Source organism: Pteropus alecto, unplaced genomic scaffold (assembly GCF_000325575.1).
Source record: "Pteropus alecto unplaced genomic scaffold, ASM32557v1 scaffold113, whole genome shotgun sequence".
NCBI lineage: Eukaryota > Metazoa > Chordata > Mammalia > Chiroptera > Pteropodidae > Pteropus > Pteropus alecto.
In genome coordinates, this window is record NW_006433949.1 from 4,063,170 (window position 1) to 4,071,186 (window position 8,017).

General features: G+C 48.8%; 1 protein-coding gene across 1 annotated transcript in view; it reads right to left on the bottom strand.

Annotated features, from left to right (window-relative positions):
* The window catches only part of KSR2 (kinase suppressor of ras 2), a 338,884-nt gene that overhangs the window by 140,763 nt on the left and 190,104 nt on the right, over window positions 1-8,017 (bottom strand). The window lies entirely within an intron of this gene.

Consider the following 8,017-nt stretch of genomic DNA (forward strand, 5'->3'; position numbering starts at 1 on the left):
ATCTGTTGCTCATAACCATGAGTCTCAAGCTGTATGTCAGGACCACCGTGCGGTGATAAAAATCTGATTTTCCAATCAACGAAATAGTTTGGGGCAATTTTGCTTGGACACTTGCTTCTCTGGTCAGTTAAGGCAAGAGAATCATTCATAAAACCCCACAGATTCCACCAAAGCCCAGCAACTTCAGCTCCTGCCTCGGAGATGCCAAAACCAGCCAGCTCTGCGGCTCAGGAGGGCAACAAGTGGAAGCCTTTCTCCTTTGTCCTCCAGATCCTGAACGGCTGAAGGCTCACAGTGCTGGCCGCAAAGGGAATGCTCAAAAATGTCATCGTCCATTCGAAAACACCTACATGTGTTAGCTCCATACAAAGCACTGCAGATACAGTCATGAGCAAGAAGAGACTACGGGGGGGCAGCAGCCAGCCCGCCCAGGACCTTGAAGGCCATGTTAAGGATCTGGGTTGTCACACCTGTGAACAATAGGTAATCGTGGCAGAATTTTAATCTGGGTTCGGGGGCCAGATTCTCACTTGGAGATCACTTTGATTGATTGGATTTGGGGCCAAAGTGGATATGGAAAGATCCATTTGGAGACTGTTTCATAGTTTGGACCAGGGTGGGTGGTGATGGAGAAGGAGATGGAAAGAAGCGGAAGAACAGAGGTCGCAGTTTACATCCTGTTAGTCACATCTGGCCCCTGGCCAGTTTTTGTAAGTAAAACTTTATTGGAACACAGCCACAGCCACAGCCACTCGTTTTGTTATTGTCCATGGCTGTTTTATGCTCTAAGAGCAGAGTCGAGTAGGTGTGATGGAGACCACGTGACCTGCAAAACTGAAAATATTTACTATCTGTACAGAAAAAGTTTGCTGACCTCTGACTTAAAAGGTTAACTCAGCAAGACTTGGAGATGGGGCATCATGGAGAGGAAGGGCCAAAGGTCACACTTAAATAAAATATAGACTTGCCCAACTGGGTAGATACGCAAGATGGGGCCACTAGAGAAGACCCAGTTTTGTTGCTGTGGGGGAAGTAAATTTGATTCAAACAATCCACGAAGCCACAAGCCACCGTCTCTAGGACATTAGGGCAGGCCAGTTACAGGCAGAGAGCACGTGCAACTTGTAACCTTACGGCGCTGCGTTTTCTATTCTTGGCGCTGGTGCACTGTGTAGCCTCTAAGCACGGATTTCTCCTCGCGGGCTCTCAGTTTCCTCATCTGTGCAGGATGGGGATGCAGGAGCATGGATAAGGAGTGTGAATGCCTGGTCTGCACTGCATAGTTCTACAGCTGTGTTACTTGCTATTTCTTTTCCTGGTGCTATGAAATCAGCGTAAGTCAGAGAATTCCTCCCTGAGGAGTGTTACTGGGACAAAGGCACAACCAGACTCAGGTCCTGATGACAGGGAATGGGGCTGCCCACGCTGACTCTGTGTACTTGAGGGAGGAAAAGGACTCGCTCCAAAAGATACAAATGCCTCCCCCGCCCCCGCCCCCGGCTCCTAACGCCAACCACTTACCAACCAATTTTTGTTGCTACACTTCCTGGTGGGAGCAATCATAACAAAAGGTCTAAGGTTGTCTATTGCTTGCTGAGCCCAAACTGTGTAAGGCAGGAATGGCAAAACGTGCAGGCAGACCAGAGGCGAGCTGATGATAAAAACCCGAGAAGTGGCCTTGTATTGTACATACACACCCACGTGCACGCACCACACACACACACACACACACACACACACACACACACACTAATGCCTTCCAGACACACAAGGCATGTCACCTGTTAAACAAAGACATTGCTTCCTTCCCCTGGAGCACTTTTAGCAGCAGCGAAGACTATGGTTTTGCAACCATCTCGGTGTCATGGAGAGAGCCATTAGCTGGGCATCAGGGGTCCTGGCTTCAAACCCCAGCTCTGTTACTCTGAGCAAGTCCCTTCTACTCTCTGACCTCAGTTTTCCCATCTGTAAAATGAGGGGTTGGACTCGATAATTTCTGAGGTCCCTGCCGGTTCTGACCACTACGATTCTAGAGCAGAGGTTAAAACTGGAAGCCTCAAGATCAAATACAACCGACACACAAACCTGTGGGGGTTATTTAGTACCGCGTCATGCGACGTTAAGAGATTTTTCATTGGGCGCTACCATTTTTAAACTGGGCGATTTCTCATAAAAGTCACGGTCTCTGACTTCTTTTGAAAAATTCCAAGATCCGGCAGCCCTGGTCCCTCAAAGAAGGGATGTACCAAGGAGGACATAACACCACTTAAGTAGAAGTCCTGCCCAAGAATGCACAGCCTGAGTCTAACCACAAGGAAACATCAGACAAACCCAAACTGAGGGATATTCAGTAAAGCAGCTGGTCTCTCCTCGTCAAAAGACGTCCAAGTCACAAACGGCAAAGGCTAAGGGGATGTTTGAGCTTAACACAGCTGCTAAATGGAACATGTGGTCCTGCGTTGGATGGTATGTCAAAAAAAAAAAAAAAGATAAAGGAGATTATTGGGACAATTGCTGAAGTTGGAATATGGTTAGATAAAAGTCTGAATTCAATGTCAAGTTTACCGAATCTGGTCACTCTGTCTGGTTATGTAAGAGAGTATGCAACCTAATCTCAAACGGCTCATAAAGATAAGAGAGACAGAAAATGGGGTGGGGGTGGCAGATTACACACTGATGAATCTGAGTAAAAGGGGTCCAGGAGTCCTTTGTATTGTTCTTGCAACTTTTTTGTAAGTTTGAAATTAAATCGAAATAAAAATCTAAGAAATAAAAATCATCATGTAATCGAGTGGTTCTTAGCCTGCAGAATCCTCTGGAGGGCTGGTGAAAACTCGGACAGCTGGACCCCTCCCCAGAGCTTCTGATTCAGTAGGTCTGGAAGGAGGAAAGCAAGAATTTGCATTTCTAGCAAGCTTTCGGGTGATCATAAAGCTGCTGGCTTGGGACGCATTCTGAGAAACCCTGGCACAATCTGGTTTAAACTGTGTTAGTGACCATGAAAAGAATAAGACCCAGGAAGAGTTTTTAAAAAGCATGACTGGGAGAGGGATGCGGCCAGGGGCCCATGTTTTTCAATATAAACATTTCTGTATCATTTTATTTGTTTCCAGGTATACATATTTTGATGCCTACAAAGCACCTAGATCAGTGCCTACCTGGCAAGTAGCAGACAGTCAGTACGTGTTAGGGACCAGCTGAGACCTGCATTTCTAAAATACAGCACAGACGCCAGGCGACACAGGTGCTTTCTGCATCTGTTGGGGGGAAGGGAAGGGGCAGGGCGGGGAGCAGCATTTCCGCCTCATTCTGGAGAAGAAAAGTTCTTTGGGTTACTCCGATGGTATACATGGAATTGCCACCACCGAGCCAGGTCAGACCCAAACTTCTTAAAATCTCTCCTAATGCTGAGACGAGAACGTGTGGTTCAGGCAGCAAACTTCTGTCAAGACACGCGCCCTTCCTCCCCCTCTTCCAAGGTGGGTAATGAACCTTGGCTTCAAGCCTCATTAAACCCCATTATATAATCACCCCCATCCTGAGTCTCTTTCAAACCCTTCCAGTGGCTGGTTTCTTGGGAGTACATAGTCTGGCGTCATCAGTCTTTATTGCTACTTGCTGCTGCCTCCTTCAACAAATCAACCTTCTGACTCAGCGTCAGGCACACGAGGCCAGGCCTTCAGCTGAGGGTCAACTACCCATCGCCTGCGCCCCAGGATGAGGAACAGGAGTTGCCTGGAGAAGAGATGAGGTGAGAGCAGGGTGAGATGGAGCCAGGTGAGGGCATGCTGTCTTTCAAGACACCTCGTGAAGGACAGTGTTTCCTGAGACAGGGACCTCATATAAAACCCCAGCTGGTGTCATTAGGACCAAGATGGGGAAGTCTAGGAATCATCAGTCATTTGTTCCCTTTGATAGCTGCTGCCCTGATGTGTTCAACCCACACAGGCAAGCTCATAAAGAAACGCCTGGAAGACTGCAGGTGGCAAAAGTACCCGGTCATTTCTCATCTCGCACCAGAGATGTCCGGGATGAATGAGGCGCAGAAGGGCAGCTGTCCACGACTCAGTTCTTGCGGCTGCTTTCTGCAGCTGCCCGGGCCCCAAAGGGACAGCCAGCACCTGGGACAATGGATGCCCTGAATATCAACACTGCAGTCCTGTGGCCTAAGGACGGGTGAGCTGGCGTGGGTGCTGCTCTCTGAGTGAACACGGCATGCTGGTGAACACGAGGCAGCCTTGGAATGAGGCGGTCCCCACGACACAATCTCTCAAGGGTGCCAGAGAGACAACTTGAACAAGTTAAGGCCCCTACGTGATGAGCGAGCAAATTTCGGTGAAGACAAGATTGCGATTTCATTCTGCAAGACTGTAGGATGGCGGATTCATAGGAGTACAAACCCCACCTCCTTCCTGACTTTGTGACCTGGGGCCAGTTACTTAAACCCTCCCAGCCCCAGTTTCTTCATCTGTAAAATGGGGGCCATCACAGTACCCACCTTATGGAGGACTGCGAAGCTTAAGCGAAATAATGTAATTGACAATGCTTGGAACATTGTCAACACAGAATAAATGTCAGTTGCTATTATCATGACCATTGTCATCATTGTTACAAGCTATTCCATCGCATCACATATGGCAATAGCTCCCAAAGCTACCCTTTGTCGAGGCTCAGTATTCCAAGCGCCCGCCCTGTGCTGGGAAATTTACATGTCCTCCTCGTTTTGTCCTCACTACATCCTTGCAGGGTAGAAACGGACTCAGGGGTTCGGTGACTTGCTCAATGACATGTCAGCAACCACTTAGTTGCTATAAACCCAAAATCACTTCCATCAACCGGTAATGAATAATTACTTTCCAGCAAGACAGCATTTTTTTTTTTTTTCACTCTGAAAAAGCCTCTTTACAGGGATCACAGAGGCTGCCTGACCTAAGTCAGCTGAGATCAGAGATAACCTACAAGGTCCCACGAGCACACAGCTTGTTGGACCAAAAATGGTCCATCGGTGGACGGCATCCAATCAGACAGCACCAGGGTAACGGGGTGTACCCAGATGCAACACGGAATAAACATGGAATAAATACGCTAAGTCCACTGTTCTCTCCTCCTCCAGGAGGCAGATTCACTCCTGAGTCAGCATCCTCCACGTTGAGCAATAGAATTTAGTATTTTGTGTTTTGTCCATGGCTAACCTCGGAGACAGGTTCTTCCATGGAGACAGATGGATAGGACTCCTGCCACCCCCTCCCTCCCCTGCTCATCACCCCCACTCTAGAGAAGTAGAGAAAGTCCCAAGGATGTGAAGTCCTTCTTCCAGCCCATCGGAGGTGGACGAGCACCCTGAGGGTCTGAGGCTCAGCCATTCTACGGTCAGATCGGCCTAATGCTGTCTCCAGGCATTACGGTCAGGGGTAACAAGGTGGTGTATCACCTCCCTTCACAGCAAAGCCACAGCCAGAGCCAACAGTGACAAACAGGCCGACAGGCTCAGCCTGGCAGGGACGCGGTCTCAGGGGCTCCCTTGGCTGGGTCAGCGGGAGAAAGGGTGGCACAGAAGGTTCTCTTCTGAAACTCAGAGTGGCAAGAGAATGGGATTATTACAAGCAAGGGGGAACCAGCACCGGGCACCTGTGTTCTCCCAGCAGCCCCGCCCAGGGTCTCCAAAATCAGCATTCTAAGTGGGTCAAAAGATGTGCCTAGGAAAAGCTCACTGGGTAAGTCTTAGAATCGCAGAGTCTCTAAGCTCTGAAATAGACCATCGTGGAGTCTCTTACTCTGCAGCTGGGGAAACTGAGACTCAGATAGAGAAAGGAATTTGCTGCTCTGAAGAGACAGAATGCAGGCTAGAGTCAGATCTGGATTCAAAAACCTACAGTACAGGCAAGACCATTCGCCTTCTGAGCCTCAGTTTCCTTATCTGTATAATGGGAATAATAACGCCTGCCTCAACGACTGTGACAAGGCAGGGACAAAGGTCACACGGGCCATTGGTGGCAGCACCAAGGCACTACCAGAGAGCTCCCCGTTTCCCAGTCGGGAGCCTGTGCCACCAGGCTGCCTCCATTTAGGACACACAGAAATGGGACTCGTCCATGGGGTCCCAGCTACTATTTGGGTTACACACCCATTCTCCCAGTGAGACTCAAAATGCTATCTTTTTCCTTTCTGGGAGGTCAAAGGGTGACGTCTTTGCACTCAAAGGCCAGGACTGTCCAAAGAGGCAACTGTGCTCCTATGGGTTTCTTAGTGCCAAAAGCTGATTTTAATTAAGGACTTTACTCCCACCCACAGGCAGATGGAGAAGTCACTCCTCTCAGACGCAGACCAGGGCAGGCGTGCCAGCCAGGAGCCTTGGTGAATTTTCACAACACTTTTTGGAAGGACCAGGGGCATAAAACACAAGTCTTTGGGGTTTTTTGTTGTTGTTTTGTTGTTGTTGTTGTTGTTTATTTGTATTAGCAAGCTACAGATGTTTCTACTCTGGGCAAAACTAAAGTGCAGAGCTGTGGCCAAAATGCTGCCACTCGCTCATAGCATGGAGATGGCCAAAGACAGATGGCTGCCGGAGACAGCCGCCCAGCATCATGCCAAGGTCAATTCCAAGCACCCTCAGGGTCATGGGGAAGTTGAGGGGGGGTGGCCAACTGAAAGGCATTTAGCCACAGCCCCCAAATTAATCATGGAGCCAGAGGACATAAATGCCATTAGGGAAAAGGTGTAAATAGAGACCATAACAATAGCTACCTTTTATTAAGCACTTACTGTGTGCCAGGCACAGTGCAGACAACTTGACATACATGAGCTTATCAAATCCTCGCCACCATCTATGAGATGAATCTATTGTTGTCCCCATTTTACAGACGAGGGAACTGAGGCTCAAAGAGGCTCTTAACTTGCTCGAGGGCAGGCACACTGCTCAGAAGTAACAGAGCTGGGATTGGAACCCGGGCATGTCGGTCGTGAGCGCTATTTTGATTTGCTTGATTCAGGGCCTGCACCCCCTGGGCGCTAAAATAAGCCAAGCTCTGGCACTTCTCCTAACTGTCCCCATGGGTCTCTTCTGGTTCCGGGCCCTCAGCTGATCCCTGCAGTGGATACACGATCTACATTTGTGGGCTGTAAACGGAGTTTGCTGTTCCACCCCAGGCCGACTGTCCAGCTGGACTGAGGCACAGCTTCTGAACCCAACGACCTTGACACTGGACACATAAGCCGGATGTTTAGTACATGTGCAATTCTCCCGGGAGAGAATTAATAGATTTCTTAAAGGGTCCGCAGCCTCCCTAAAAAAAGTATAAAAACTCTCTATAAAGGGAAAGAACAGAACCCCACATTTAGAGTGAGGCATCTGGCTGCGTATTTGAGGGGTCTGGGTTACCCAATCATGCGTGATGACTAAGCTCACATACCCTGAAGTTAGAAAGAACCAGATTCAAATCCTAGCTCAACTACTGATAGCTGAGTGATTTGGGGCAAGTTCCTTGACATCGATAAGCTTCCATTTCCTCATCTATACAATGGGAATAATCAATCTGTACCGTGGGTCATTCCGAGAACTGAATGAGATCCTGCCTGTGGGCAATTAACATGTACTGGTGCTCGGTAAACGCTAATGTCACTGCTCAGAAGAGCAACACAATAGGGACCCCTGGGGCTGTATTAAGGGCCTGGGGTTATTTCCTCCACACTCTAGCAGCCCCTCCCCTCCCAAGTTCCCAGTCAATAGCAATTCTTATCTTCGGCGGGAGGACTGTTTGGGTCTTCTTCAGGGGCTCCCCACTCTGACCGTGTCTGTGGCTGTTCAGCAAAATGGACCTCTGGGCAGAGAAGATGAAATGCCTTGTAAGAAGACTTCAGCCCTTGATTACCAGCAAGTTCCATTTGCACTCAGAGCAATAACCACTTTGTCTGCAGCAGAATTCGTGGGAGCAGAATGTAAACCACTCCAGGCCATGCTCAGCCCAGTCTGAATTCAAATACATCTTTGAGATGTAAAGGTTATATGTGTTGACCTGCG